The sequence below is a fragment of the Rissa tridactyla genome, chromosome 7, assembly GCF_028500815.1.
Source record: "Rissa tridactyla isolate bRisTri1 chromosome 7, bRisTri1.patW.cur.20221130, whole genome shotgun sequence".
NCBI classification, from domain to species: Eukaryota; Metazoa; Chordata; class Aves; order Charadriiformes; family Laridae; genus Rissa; species Rissa tridactyla.
This window is the reverse complement of record NC_071472.1, coordinates 8,441,758-8,457,609: the sequence shown is the minus strand read 5'-3', so window position 1 is coordinate 8,457,609 and position 15,852 is coordinate 8,441,758. Positions and strand designations below refer to the sequence as shown.

The following is a 15,852-nucleotide window of genomic DNA, read 5'->3' as shown; positions in this document are numbered from 1 at the left end:
AGATTTGAGTCAAACATTTATTTAATGGAGACTATGAAAGATATTATACTAGGTAACCTATTTGAAAACGAAACTCTAACTCAGCTCCTATATAATTTTCCAGTTCAACTTTTGCAGATGCTATAACTTGCAATATCAGCTATATGAAGGCTACTGTATTTGTGTCTAGACAGAATTTCTGATAAATAGTCATGTTCAGATGAACAATTCATATTTTTTTCTTATTGAAGGCTATTCTTTAAACTCAATGCAAAGAGGTGATGCTTATTCTCAGCACAGAAATACGTCAGTAATAGAAATACACCACTTCATTTCCAGGAGGAAGGCAACTTCAGTGTGATTTATATAAAATATTTCAGAGTGATCCCATAGAATAACATGTGATATAATATGATATATTTGTATGACAGCAGTACCAACACAGCCACATTACTATTATTCTGAGAACCTATCAGTAATAATATAACTATCTTGAAATATCTCAGCAAACCAAAAATATGATTCAAACCTCATACTTCAGGAAATAACAAGTATTGGAGTACTATCTGGGAACAAATCCATCTTCACTTTCTGGAGACAAAAACTCCACTTTTTTAGCTTTGGACTCATCACAGAACCACTTCACGGGGGTCTTGTTTGCCTTAGGGATTGTTTCTATACTATTATTATTTATTTTGTGTACAAATACAGATTTTTGTTGCAAAGTAGTTGGTTCTTCTTAGCCATTTGTCTTCATGTCCAGGAATATGAGATAGCTACTACAGGGACAGTACATCACCGTGGCTTCTCAAGGTGAAGATAAATGTTATCTGATTTTAATTATCATAATTTATATATAGATGTACATTTTTATTTTTCAGGACTGGAATTGGAAGTGATTTTGTGTTTCTGCCCATAGTAATTATTTTCTTGTTCTGATTGAGAGAGAGAGAGAGCGAGTGCCTGGTTCCCCAAAGGCTATCGTGACACAAAGGAATGGTCCCTGGCACAGACGGGAAGGAAGAGTGAGACTCTGCTCCCGAGGAGTCTCTGCAAATGCATCGGGGCCAGATCCTGTTCCAACTGCCTTGCTCGAAAACCTTTGGGTGTTGTGAAACTTTCCATTAAACTCTGTGGTTGCCCCAAGCTTAAATTTTAATCTAGATAGATGTATCTTGTAGTTGTTACTTTCATAAAACATTGAATAATGTAAATCCCGAGAAAAGCCATGAAGTTCAGCGGCGTTAGTATAGCTTTTGTACCAGTGCTGCTTGGATTAGATGCTGGCTTCAGCACCACCTCTTACTCTCCCTGTTGCTCGCCTGAATTGAATTTTACTTAGAGTACACCACGTCAATTAAGCAGCAAGTTTTTTCTAAGCCAATACAGGTAAAGTCACTCTGTAATACACGTATGTTACAGTTTAGAAAAATTATACTGTACAAACATATGATGATGATTAGTTGCAGTACCAAGTTCGTTAAAACAAGCTGCCTTCATTTACTTTATATTTTTTACTACATTGAACTGGTATAAATTAGTATTAATACCTTTATAGCTTTTTAATGTAATATTAAACAATATTCCTGATTTATTCATCAGTGCACTTTGCCCTACAGGCAAGGATAGAATCAGCAGTTTTATTCTGCATGGTTCTACCATGATAATTTAAAAATCTCATTCTGAAGCAATTTTCTCAAAAACATTGTCTAGAAATAAAGCCAATGGGGAAAAAGAAATCAGTGCGTTTATCCTGTATGACTGCCTTAATGTTAAGTTTTTCCTGTGCAAATCAGAAATATTATTGTATTTCCCTTTGAAGACCTGCATCTCAGGAGTATGTAACCTGTCAGTGTGCAAAAGTGATGTAAAAAAATCAACCAAGATTTGACAGAAACATCACGATTAGAAGTACCTCCTTTCTTCTATGCTGCTATGGCACGTTCACGTGCCAGCTGTGTCCAAAACAAGCCATCTGCTTCAGCCAAGGTTCCCAAGCCCAGGTTTCTGCTCTTTCCTGTTATCAGCTATCCCAATAAGCCAAATTCTGCAAACCCTGGGTCAGAACCCGGTATTATCATTTTGTCTACATGAAGCAAATAGCAAACAGTCATTTGAGATTTAGAGCAACTCTGTGATTTAGAATAACTCGGCACATTCAGTGAAAGCATAAAATCTGAGAAAAGCCCCATACTAATCACACTTGTTCACAAAGACTATTTATACAATTCAGGAAAGTACTGCCATTTTTCAGTACCAAATAGATCACATTGAGAGGAGTAATACAAATATTTCATAGCTTCCTTGGAGCTCTGTCATACGAGTGCTTGCATCAGGTAGACTTTGAGTAGCATGGCTAACTGTCGAGTCTGAGAAATTAGATAAAGCATCGTTTTCTGATGCAAGCGTATGACTTCAGGAGTTTGCGTTATTGGAAGGAGGATCCAAGTGACTCATACATACGTAAGAAAAATACCTTTTCATTATGAAAATGGAGACAAGATCCAATAACTGAGTAAGGATAAGAATCATTTAGGTAGACACGACCGGTACTTATACTAGATACTAATAAGACAGATCAATCAAACAGGAGAGAAAGGCTGTGAAAGCACAATGGCCCCAGGGGTTCAGAAGTCGCTCACAATTCTGCCTGCTCCCACCAGAAGGCTGAGCACTGAGCACCTGCAAAGCTGGGGAGGGGGGTGAGGCTGTGTAAGGCCAAGTTAACATTTTCAAAATTATACGGCATTTTTAATCTGAAATTGGAGGCTTCAAATTAGTGTATTTTTTATAAATCTGATGATATTGTATAGTAATTCTGCCGGTTGTGGAATCGCCATCTGTGCTGTTATTCACCATTGGACTAGAGCTCCACAGCCTGAGCTGCGCTGGCTCTGCTTTGAGCCCCACTCTGATCTCCAGCTATTCCTCCCAACCTACAGGATTACTGAGGAGTCCATGATTAAAAATAAAAAAATAATTAAAAAAAAAATTTAAATCCTTTTCAGAATAATGGGTGAAACCTGTTCCCTTTCCTCTCAATTACTTAGCTTCCAGCCAGGAGGATTTCTCCTGTGATGCTATATAACTTCACTGTTTTAAGGAAAAAGAAAAAGCCTTCTGTAATAAGTTTAAATGCAGTAGAAAATCTTTCTAACAGCTGCATAGATTCTGGCATCCAGGAGGAGTTGGTATGCAAATGTCACATACCAGCTCATCTAATTTAGAGAGCATTAGAGAATTGCTTTACCAAAATTGTCACTGTTTTGAGCTGAAGCACAAGCCTAAAAATATACCTAAGTATGTTTTTTTGACAGAACTAAATATCTAACTTCGCAATGCGTAATTGTTTTGCTTTTTTTTTTTTTCTTTTCTTTGTTAGCTGGACGGCTGTCAGGAAAAAAAGAGGAAGAGAAAGGAAATGAAGTGCCTCCACTGAGGCCCGGGATCCACTGCTCGGTATTTTGGTTGGTTACGTGGGTATTTGTTCTGGCATACCCATGTTGTTGTGCTGGGCAGGGTATCAAAAATTATACAGCACACAGAACATTTTCCCATCCATTGTTACAGAGCAAACCCTTAGGGCAACCTTCGGCTTATAACACAGGAGTCCCTCGCTGGAAGCTGGAGGTGATAAATTTAAGCTAAAGAAATAGCACGTAGTCTCTGCCTCTCTTAAGGAACTTGCACAGCTTGGTATCAAAGAGAGTTTAATGAGCTTAGCAATATGTGAAAAGGATTAAGGATACAGTCGTTGATCCAGCAAATCACTTGATTACGCACTTAATTCAATAGGGCTACTCATGTGCTAGAAGTTCAGCATGTGCTTCAGCGCTTTCGCTGGGCAGTGGTCACTGGGAGGGGGGCGGTGCGGTGGTGGTGGACCAGGCCATCCTGTGGCTGTTGTGCCCCAGATCCTGGAGCCGCTAAACCCAGGCTCCTCCATCAGGCATGCAGGGACACAGCGGCTGCCCTGCCACTGCTCTCCCTGTTACGAACAAGCTCCCAGGGAAAGACCTGGGCATACAGCTGAGATGCCGGCATTGTGCAGAAAATAGGGAAATCGGGATAGAACCTAGAATCATAGAATAGTTTCAGTTGGAAGAGACCTTTAAAGGCCATCTAGTCCAACCTCCCTGCAATGAGCAGGGACATCTTCAACTACATCAGGTTGCTCAGAGCCCCGTCCAACCTGATCTTGAGTGTTTCCAGGGATGGGGCATCTACCACCTCTTTGGGCAACCTGGTCCAGTGGTTCACCACCCTCATTGTAAAAACTTTCTTCCTTAATATCTAGTGTAAATCCACCCCTTTTTAATGTAAAGCTGTTACCCCATTACCCATAACCTAGGCCGGCACTCATCTTCCTGCAGACCAGCTTTGAAACCGGGCTGGGAGGTGAAAGTCATACACAGCCCCATAGAGCCCAAAGGGTCCCTTTCTCCCTCTGGCACATCTAACACTGCTCCTGGTTCAGTTGGGACAGACATGGAGCAGACAACCCTAATGCAACCCTACCCTTTGACTCCACTAATATTTTTATACCAGACAGGAAAACATCAGCATGAATTCAGGCTGTTGTGCTTCAGAGAGGAGGATGTTTGTTGTTGGGGAGTAGAGAAAAACACGGAATGAACAACCTGATAGACGCACAGACAAGTTCCTGCGAGTATCTGGCATCATCCAGCCTCGGAGACAGGGAGCCGCACAGAGAGCCCCCAATCATCTGCCACAATGCGGAAAGTCGTATTTTCACAGGGAAAGGTTATTAGAAATCAAACAACAACAAAGCTGTCTGCAGCCAAACAGCAGACTGTTGCAATTAGGAAATGATGTTAGCAAAGCAACGAGTGGATGGGATTGACCTGTGAGGGGGAGATCTAAGCTGTTACACCAAGTGTGGAGACAGAAGTCATCTTTGAAGGATCTTGGAAGAGTGCCCTGGGGTAAAGATTTAGACGTAGGGAGAGTGCCTTCAGAGACTATTAGAGACTATTATAACTTTTGTAAAATATTTATTTTTGTTATCATCCTGCTGCATAAACCTTTGATAGAAAATAGGCTTTTTTCCAGCAGCCCAAGAGGACATACACATATGTATGTATTCTTGTCTGGACTGTGTTTTTCGCATGTCTGAAAGTGTTATAATTGAGGATTTGAGTCAGCTGTCTGTTATACAACATTACACAGCTGCACACTAAAAATAAATCAGGTATAAAAAAAGATAAAATCTCTTTGCATTAGATTTTTTTGTCACTCCCTTCAATACCACACCTGGCTAGACTGCTCACCTTTGGTGCTAAATAGCAATAAAAGCTAAACCGTGCAGCTCAAGAAAAGATCTTTTAAAACTGCCATTATTGCTGATTTATTCTTTTCCTACCTGATTTCACCATGTTATTTTAATTGTCAGTTTTATTAACAATGGGCACGGAAGTGTACACTTAGAGCATCTGCAATGGAGCAGAAGGCTGGCAAGAGCCCTCGTGAACATACTGTGGAATTACACCATTATGGTAAAAACCAGTAATGATTATTTTAATAAATATGTTGAGCAAATTTCTTAATTGTTCAAAATCACTTAAGCCTCAGTGAACAGTTTATATTACATCTCAGCTGCAGTGATTAAAACTGATTTACCGACTCATCTGCAGCCAGTTGTTTTTGTAAAAAATCAGCTGGGTATTCCTCCTGCTGCTGCTTGGCTTCCGCTTTGCACCCTGTTAAATGGCTCTATCCACAGAGGACAGCAGAGTTTAATAAAGCCTGAAATAGCACAAGCTCGTTAGCTAACAGACAGATTCTGCACCCTGTGCACTGTGAATGCGGAGATGGTTCGCAGAAGAACGCTATCCACATTCACAGCTGGCATCCAGAGCTCCACTGCATTGGAATTTTTGCCAGTTTGTCCCTGAAGATATACAAGCTCTGGGATAACCAGTGGATACTCTGCTACTCAGTGACACCCGATGTTCGTGTTCTTCCCAAAAGGGGCCATGAAGAATGCTGTAGTTTTACGTTATCTTCCACCAGCTTATAAAACCACCTGTTTTCCAGTAAGACACTTTCTGCAAGGAAATCTCATGGCTCAGGCAGGCTTGTGCAGACCAATATCCTGCGAGGGCTCTTCCCTGGCTTAGTAGACCATAGCTGGAAAGTGAAGAACAGATTTGGTGAAAACCACTGCCACCATTCAGATTTCCAGATGCTTGGCTGGTTTGGGTGGCTCACACTTTAAGGGTTTTACATGTCCATTATACAACCTACATGGGCCCTGCCATGAAGGATAAATCATAGCAGGTAGGAGGATAGCCATGATGCTGGACTTAAATTCTGGAAAAGAAAAAGCTAAAAAGTTGACCTAATTGAGGTTAATTACATTAAAGTAGATTTGCAGTAAATCAGCAAAGTACCTCGGTACTGGGGATAAAGGAAAGAATTCCAGAGCTTCCCAGCTGCTACCCCATGATGCTACAGAATGAAACTAAAAAGACGAAAATATATTTGTCAGCTTTCCAAAGGGAAGCCTGATGACAGACACAGGCAGAAAAATAGCAGAGTTTTCAGCTGGACTGAATCAGTATGCCTCTGCTGAATTCCACCTTTTTTGATACGAGTGCTGTAATCTCAGAGGATGCTGCAAAATTCACAGTAATACAATATTGTATCTCCCTTGTAAGACCTTTCCTTCTAAGGAATGCCCTGCTGTCTTCTAGCAAGGACACACAGCTTCAGTTCAAAGCTACCTGATTTCTCAATGTCCTGATTCCTCACCAAAACCAGATGTCTATGCAGAGGACACAGCAATCCTTGCAGCATCACCTGCAGGCTGCATCTCTGTAACCCAAGCCGTTAGGATCAAGGTAAAAATAACGGAGAAGCTCCAGCAGATGCCTGCATTTTTCCATGACCTAGAAAATCTCTGGCAGCAGTAAAACCAACATACTGGATCTCCCATCGATTTAGTACACTGACCCCTAACTTTCTAAGCAGTTAATGGTTTAAGCAACAGCTGGATTAAAGGACGAATGTCAATTCATAAAACAGCGTGACAGCTGTCCTCTTTCAGGGCAATGGGGCAGAGCCCAAGATCAAGTAGGTGAGTGCTGGGATAAATTCCAAAGATCAAACAGATAGATGAAAATAATATTTTACAGAAAATAGGCACTTGGACAGACGATTTCAAACTGGGATTCATTAAAAAAAAATTAAAAAGTGCTTATTTGACAGACTGGAATATTTTTCAAAATAAGATAGGATATAAAGTAAGATAGTGAGGAGTGAAGTCAGAACCAAGAAGATGGATGAAATACAAGAGGAAGGGATAACTAAAAGCAGAAAGAAGGACAGCAGGAGCAAGTAAGTACCGTGAACATGTCTAGAACTTGACATTGCTTTTGTACAATATTCTTTACTCCAAAACTTTAGCATTTCTTGGGCCTAAAAGTCTCTGTGTAAGTAACAGGCAATGGAAGTTTCGTCATTTCACTAAATACTGAGCAAATGATTCTGTTTGGCTGTATAAGTAAAGAAACTGGACATTTTGTCCAGCATGCAAATCCATGCTAATTTTAGCTGATTTTCTTTCCCTGAAAGAAGTGTAAATCAGTAAAAGCATTAACTGGAATTTACTAGAATTATAGAAACATAGAATCATAGAATCTTCATGGGTGGAAAGGACTTTTGACATCGAGTGCAACCATACACACACAAAAAAACCAAACTTACAATCTCTGCCACTAGAGCACGCCCTGAAGTGCCACATCTAGATGCTTCTTAAACACCTCTAGGGATGGTGACTCAACCACCTCCCTGGGCAGGCTGTTCCAGTGCCTGACCACTCTTTCAGTAAAGTAATTCTTCCTAGTATCTAATCTAAACCTCCCCTGCCGCAGCTTCAGACCATTTCCTCTGGTCCTGTCATTATTCCCTTGGGAGAAGAGGCCAACACCCACCTCTCTACACCCTCCTTTCAGGTAGTTGTAGAGGGCAATGAGGTCTCCCCTCAGCCTCCTCTTCTCCAAGCTAAACATGCCCAGCTCCCTCAGCCTCTCCTCACATGACCTGGTCTCCAGACCCCTCACCAGCCTGGTAGCTCTCCTCTGGACACGCTCCAGCACTTCCATGTCCCTCTTGTACAGAGGGGCCCAGAACTGAACACAGCACTCGAGGTGGGGCCTCACCAGTGCCCAGTACAGAGGCACGGTCACTTCCCTGCTCCTGCTGGCCACCCTATTCCTGTTGCAAGCCACAATGCTGTTGGCCTTCTTGCCCACCTGGGCACACTGCTGGCCATCCACCAGCACCCCCCAGGTCCTTTTCTGCCAGGCAGCTTTCCGGCCACTCTTCCCCAAGCCTGTAGCGTTGCTTGGGGTTGTTGTGACCGAAATGCAGGACCCGGCACTTGGCCTTATCAAACCTCATACAATTGGCCTTGGCCCATCGATCCAGCCTGTCCAGGTCCCTTTGTAGAGCCTTCCTACCCTCAAGCAGATCAACACTCCCACCTATTTTCGTTTAATATCTTTATTATCTTGAAATAGAAAAGGATGATATTGTACCAGAAAAGTTTGAATTTATTAGACATCCTCTGAGTCATGGAGCTTTTAACACCAGTTCACAGCTTCATTGAGCAGCACATCAGGGGTACACGCTGTTACTGCAAGGAACAAGAACCAAGATCATACAGCAGTGTGTCCTACAGCATCAACAGGTGGATGCCCTTGATTTGTATTTGGGGTCAAACCAGGAGATCTTTTTGGTCATCGGTCTACATAAAGGCCAAGTGCCCATGGATACCCATCTATCCAGAGAGTAGCTCACTGGGAATGAAGTTCAAGCAGGCTGGTTGGGGACTGATCCTGAGCAGAGACAAGGCGCAGGAACTGCAGCAGATGCAGATGACGGTGCAGATGATAGGCTCCGCTTACCTGTGCTAGTCCCAGAGGAAGGAAAAGCACCAAGAACTCTCTGAGCTTCTAAACTACCAAAAAAATCAACAAGGCCATTGCAGCAAGGACTTCATAGGGAAATGGGAAAAACCTGCCTTTTTGCCAGGAAGAGGAAGGGATATGGACGAGCAGGTTGCACCACAGCGCCCTGAGCCATGTCTCCTGGGCAGGTTTGGGGCTGTTCTCCCAGTTACCTCAGCATATGGAAAGTTCTTGCCCTCAGTCAGTATAAAAAACCTCTCTATATAGTGAAATACAAAATGAGTATACAAAGTGAAGCTTAGCATAGTGGTGCATGTGACATTGCCCGGTTGTTCGGAGTTATTGATGACTGTGTGTAAATTAAGGAGGTGTCAGAGTGACAGAAATGTTTATATCCCAGAAATTCCACAGATGAGAAGGCATCAGTGTTATTTCGGGCAATAGGAATTTGCTGTATAGCTAAACCAGACATTCAGAGTCAAGAAAAATGAGTGCAAGAAGATGCGCAGATTTTATGAGTTTGCTGCTACGCAATATGCATATTTACATGAAATAATTAGCTGCAGTCTTGTTTATGTCAAATCCAATTTACAGTCATAAACTTCACCCGGCAAAGACAGTGATGCTGTAAGAAAATGCCCAGAAATGTTAGCAGCCATAAAGATGCAGAGTAAACACTGAAGCATTTAATTATTCAATTTCTGACATTACCAGGTAATTACAATTTGAATAATTTCTTGGATGTTTTTTATGAATATAAATCAACCACAACACACAGAAGAACTGCTGGTTGGAGGCATTTGACTTGCGTAGACATATGGCGCTTGCATGTGACTCACGGTGACTAAAGAAGAAAAGAAGTTATAACAAGGATAGAAAAACATTCATGGGATCTACTGCAGAATTGGGGAAATCTAACTCTAAGGTTATTACAGACATTTGGAATTCACAGATAAAGACTAGCTTCATTCTCAGTTTGTATCAAACTTGTTAACTCATTTGGAACAACTGCTATCATCCATCCTAACAACAAATACCTTGGGAACTGAAGTTTTCTACCATTTTCTTGTGCTGCTTCGTTATCACTTGTCCTCACATTTAATCTGGCAACTTCTCACAAGGAACAAGGTACACACATGCAAATCAAGCGTATCTACATATGTTTTTATTTCTACTTAAAATCAAACTAAATACAAAAACCATCGTAGAAGACACTCATCAGTTCAGTTGCTCTCTTACTGAAAGTCCATAGAAAAAATATTAAAATATTTTTATTCTAATATTATAGGGATATCAAGCTGATGATCCCAAAATGTTTCAAGCATCAGTGGGCAAAACAAGGCGAGGAAAAATTCTGAGGGTTTCCAGCTTCCATCCCCTGCTTTAGGTACCAGGGTCACCTGGGGTTTAGCAAAATCCAAATTATCAACCCTTTAGGGTTTGTATGAACGCAAAACAGAGAGACTGGAGATGAGCCGAGAGAAAGAACATGTAGCCCCAGAGGCTGAGACTTTTGTTCCAGACAGATCTCACTCGCTTTCTCCTGCTCTTCCTCCTTCACCCACTTGCCAGCACACTCTGCTCTAGCCACAAACTTTTTCAAACAGAGGAGGGAACTTGTTATGGCACATTTTGAAAATTAATCTCTGTGGCAGCCACTCTGCTTGCAATACATTGCATGTGCATATCTATAGTCAAGAAAAATTCATCTCAGTGTTAAAAATGTAGGAATGCTCAAGAATTTTCAGAAGCTGCATCTAGCGCTCTGCCTCTTCCCGGTACGCTGAATTCAGTGGAACTACTCTATCTCATCTACATGATACACTCACATATATGATAAATGATGGAATATGCAAATAAATATGCTCCTAAACATCCCCTGTTCATTGGTTTAATTTTTCACTCTGCGTTTGTATAGAGAAAAAAGTAACAAAACAGAAGTTAACACGTAAATATACCTATGCATTTTCAGAGTTCTACTATAAAAAGCCAGCAGCCATGATCTCATGCTCTACCTGAAGCACATTTACTGTCAGCTGTCATTACCAGGGCTTGCAGCTGGTTCAACTTAGGGTATTGATTGATTATAGGACACGACGGAGTCTAAGGCATGAATTAGTTGTAAACTGTTGCCCAAATCACACTTTTTCTTCAACCAAAATTCCCACTAATTTCCATAAGTTATTCAAGAAAGTATAAACATTCATGAATGCAACAGAAATGGCTCTGCTTGTATTATTTGTGCAAATGAAAAACAAAAAAAATCTCTAAAACTTTCAGTGTATTCTCTTGCAGGTAACAATTCAATGCAATGTGTGTGGGGAAGCTCACTGTGCCCTGACGGTTTGGCAAAGCGGGTCTCCCCGAAGGAGCCCTGACCCCAAGTGCTGCAGCTCAGACAGCCATCCGCTGTCACCGCTTATAAGAGGAGCTGGCGGTCCCAGCGCAGGGCAGGCGAGCGCACGCTCTAACCTGACTTTCTGCGGTTGGGGGATTAATCATAAGAAGTATGGCATTTCCTAAGTGGTGCATGGGCTAGACGGCATCATGTGATACTGCTTGGAGATAAACTTTAAGTATATAAGGGATTTAGTGAAAGTGGATTTAGTGGAAGGAAAATGTTTCACTTTAATGTAAGCGATAAGGAGAAAGTTCAGTAAAGTCCCAGAAAGAGAATAAGAACTGGAACATTTGTGTCAGCAAACAGCACACAAGCATGCATTTACATTGTGTAGGCCTGTTAAATACTTAAGCCAAAGCAGTTATAGCCACTAATTCTTGCTAAATTCTGGATGGAACAGAAAGCACAAAAGCACTGAAAGCACAATTTCTTGCCAGGCTGCAACTCCAACCCTGTCATCCCTAACAATGCTACGAATGCTCACAGGCATCCGTGTCAGCCTGGGACAGTAGTGGCAATTAGACGCATGAACAAGATTAGAGCGTACGTGGACTAAATGGGATGCGAAGTGACACAACAGAGTGCTGCTTGGGTGCGGTTCCCACCCAAGACTGGGTCGGATTTTGACATGAGCACAATGCTCCAGCTCTTCAGTTGGCCTCAGTGACAGGAATGGCTGACGCACCAGAAGGCTGTGCTGCCATTCAGCGAGACCTGGACAGGCTGGAGAGTTGGGCAGAGGGGAACCTAATGAAGTTCCACAAAGGCAAGGTGCTGCACCTGGGGAGGAATAACCCCATATGCCAGTACAGGTTAGGGGTTGACCTGCTGGAAAGCAGCTCTGCAGAGTGAGACCTGGGAGTCCTGGTGGACCATGAGCCAGCAATGTGCCCTTGCGGCCAAGAAGGCCAATGGTCTCCTGGGGTGCATTAAAAAGAGCCTGGCCAGCAGGCCGAGGGCGGTCATCCTTCCCCTCTACTCTGCCCTGGTGAGGCCACATCAGGAGTACTGTGTCCAGTTCTGGGCTTTCCAATGCAAGAAAGACAAGAAACTACTGGAGAGAGTCCAGCAGAGGGCTATGAAGATGATCAAGGGACTGGAGCATCTCTCTCTTATGAGGAAAGGCTGAGAGACCTGGGTCTCTTTTAGCCTGGAGAAGAGAGAAGACTGAGAGGGGATCTCATCAATGCTTATCAATATCTAAAGGATGGGTGTCAAGAGGATGGGGCCACACTGTTTTCAGTCTTGCCCAGTGACGGGATAAGGAGCAACGGACACAAACTGGAACACGGGAAATTCTGTCTGAACATAAGGAAAAACTTCTTTACTTTGAGGGTGATGGAGCACTGGAACAGGCTGCCCAGAGAGGTGGTGGAGTCCCCTTTTATGGAGATATTCAAAACCTGCCTGGATGCGTTCTCTCCAGCCTGCTCTAGGTGACCCTGCTCTGGCAGAGGGTTGGCCTAGATGATCTCTGAAGGTCCCTTCCAACCCCTACCATCCTGTGATTCTGTGACAGGCATGTTACAAGTGGCCATGCAGTAGCCTCTGTGTCCTTTTGAAAGCCAGAGCGAGCTGTGCACCAGCCGAGGAAGGCAAGTATAAAAGGTTCCTTTGGTGGAAAGCCAAGAGCTAGAGCCATGCTCCCAGAGCAGCTGCAGTGCATGGAGAGGGGATTTTGGGGGACACCTTTATTGACCTGTAGTCAGAAGTGGAGCAGGGAGATGCTGCACTTGGGTGAATATAGATGCAAATTGTTGAGTTTAATGTGTAGGAGTAACTGAGCCTAACGTAAAGTTTTTCATAAAGTAGAGATTGGTAGTTTTTCCTCCTCACTTACGTTTCAAACAAAGCAAAGAACTGCCTGCTCAATTCCTGCATATAGGAAATTTATTAATAATCATTATTATCTTGTGCTTTTATAAATGGTCTAATGCATTATTAATGTTTTATCTTCTGAACGCGTGTAACTTCAGTATGCCACGTGCAGTAGACAACTAAACAAATATAATGACACTATTCAATTTAACGAGAATCTATTCCCTGTTCATAAAAATTAAAGTGAACCTTTAATTTCATTCAGCATTTTAGAATTCACAGGTACATGCAGTACCTGTGAAATCAAAGCCTGTAATTTAGCTCCTGGGTAACGCTAATAATTTTTCTGCAGTTGAGTATCGCTGCACTGAATTGTAGATCCATCTCAAATGTGACGTGCTTAGAGATATTAGTTACAGTTATTGCAAAACATTCCATTTATCCAAATAAGACTGAAAAAACATAAACTGTAACATGAGAGGCTTGAAAATACTTGTTTAGATAAGTATTCAGTCGGCTGCTAGGCAGAATATATAGTGACAATTCAGATTACATGATAGCTTTTTGTTTTATACACTCTCTTGCCAGTTAGCGTTCAAAAATGTAACTTCAAAAATGCCCTTAATTTTATGTGTGAAATAGCAAGTGATATACTTAGCTGTCCATGTTTCTTAAACATGAATCTTTCAATCCACAGGGAACATAATGTAAATGAACAGTGAGAACATAAGCATAAACCTTTATATTGCTATTAATTTTTGTCACTAACAGCAGCTTACTGGAAAAGTTCTTTACAATATTTAATTGAATTACATCTTAAAGATTTTTACCACCATTATCTGGAAAATCTATGACAACAAGTCATGAGTCATGTTAGTGTACCTGCTGCTCTACTGACGACTTGGTGATGTTTAGATACCACATCTCTCTCTTGGGAAACAGAGATATACACAACTTCCTGCAGAAGCCTTGGTTCTCTCACTGCTCTCAGACACAGAGGACAAATTAAAACAAAATATGTATCAATCCTGTACCTAAAAGCATTTTTTTTCACACAAAGGTGAGATCCCGTTTTCTGCATGTAAGGGTGTTCTGGGTCAGCTTCAGCTGGAATCATGCCGACCTCGATGGAATTAACTGTCAGTCCAAAATGAAGACAGACAAGAGTAATCAGTTTTTCCTCTCTGCTGTTAATGAGTGATTTTTAGAGTAATAGGACAAAAAGATTTTTAAACACTGGTTTGAAAAAGTGTCTTTGGGAGATACTAATTATTTTACATAAACACGCCGATACATACTGACCGCTTGCTGTCATCTGGCATTTGTTAAGCATCTCGTGTTTCTGAGTATTCAAAACTAGTGGCATTAATTGATACACAACAGAAGGGTTGAAATACTGCATCTGAACTGTGTAGGTGCTCCATGTGTGAATCACAGACAATTTACTGTATGATCCTTGCATGGGCCGATGATTTAGATTAATTTCCATAAGCCTTAAGATGTTTGCATGCATACTCCAGATCAGAAATACGGAGCTTATATTAAATCACGGGAGAAAAAAAACAACACGACTTTAAGAAACGTTTCAACATTAAGATTCCATCCCAAAAAGTACTAAAGAATGAAGGACACGTTCCCTTTCAAATTTTGCTCATCTATGCTAACATGCATTTCGTGTGTATTATTATGGCAAAGGTTGATTAGTCCTGGCGGCTCTGCCCTGTCTCACGGCGTAGGCGGTGGCAGAGCCCCGAGCAGGTAGGTACAGCGGTGGTGGGGCTGGTCTCGCAGGGGTCCAGCTCCCACGGGGAGCCTGCAGAAGTGGTAGGAACTTCTCAGATCTCGCTTTGCACATAGAGAGAAGCCTACCACGGAAGTATGGTTATAAGGTGTTACAGACATCAAGGTAGTCGTAAAACTGAACCATTGTACCCACTCAGCCGTACTCATGTAATCTTGCTTGGCTTCGCTGTGAAAAGTGCTGAGTGTCTGCAAGTCTCATTGACACTGCAGAATTAAACTTATTCAGGGGAGGAAAAGCAATTTTCAAACTTTAGATACACTCCTTAATCATTCATTTAAAAAGCATTTCCATAGCCATCAACTTGACAGTATTTAAATGAAAAGACTCTGAAAATCTCTTGTTTTCCAACCGGAAATGTTTTCAGGGATTGGCATTTCACATGTATAGAGAAATTTACAGTAATCATATCCTGATGACAAGTCTGGGAGAGGATTTACATCTAACAGGAATGATCTAATTTATCTGTCATACAGTAATACCCAGTGGCTATTGTGAACATTTCATTATCAAGGAAATTAAAGACAACACAAGAAAATTAATGTTTTAAGAGAAAGTTGTATGGTCCATTTAACTCTTCTTTTGACTGTCCACATAACGTAATAAGATAATTTGCTTCTTTTCATATGCCTGAGTAATAGAAATAACACTTTTCATAAATCATCTACAAAAGCTTTAAGAACAAAAGCAAGCTAGTCAGTATAAAGCTTTCAAATTACTTCTATATAAATGCATATCTTGTGTACTTCAGCAATCTCCCTCTCAAAGAAAAAGCCCTTACACTGAACAGTAACCTTCCTTCTCTTCTCCTTCCCAACTGTTTCTGTTTGGATATCAAACACCCTCGCTGCACAACAGCACTATGCTCTGGTCGTACGGGACCCAATGGAAATTTTGTCACAAATCCAAGTGTCACAAGC

At 41.6% G+C, this 15,852-nt stretch overlaps 1 protein-coding gene across 1 annotated transcript in view; it reads right to left on the bottom strand.

The window, feature by feature from the left end:
- NCKAP5 (NCK associated protein 5) overlaps nt 1-15,852 on the bottom strand; it is a 392,253-nt gene that overhangs the window by 265,110 nt on the left and 111,291 nt on the right.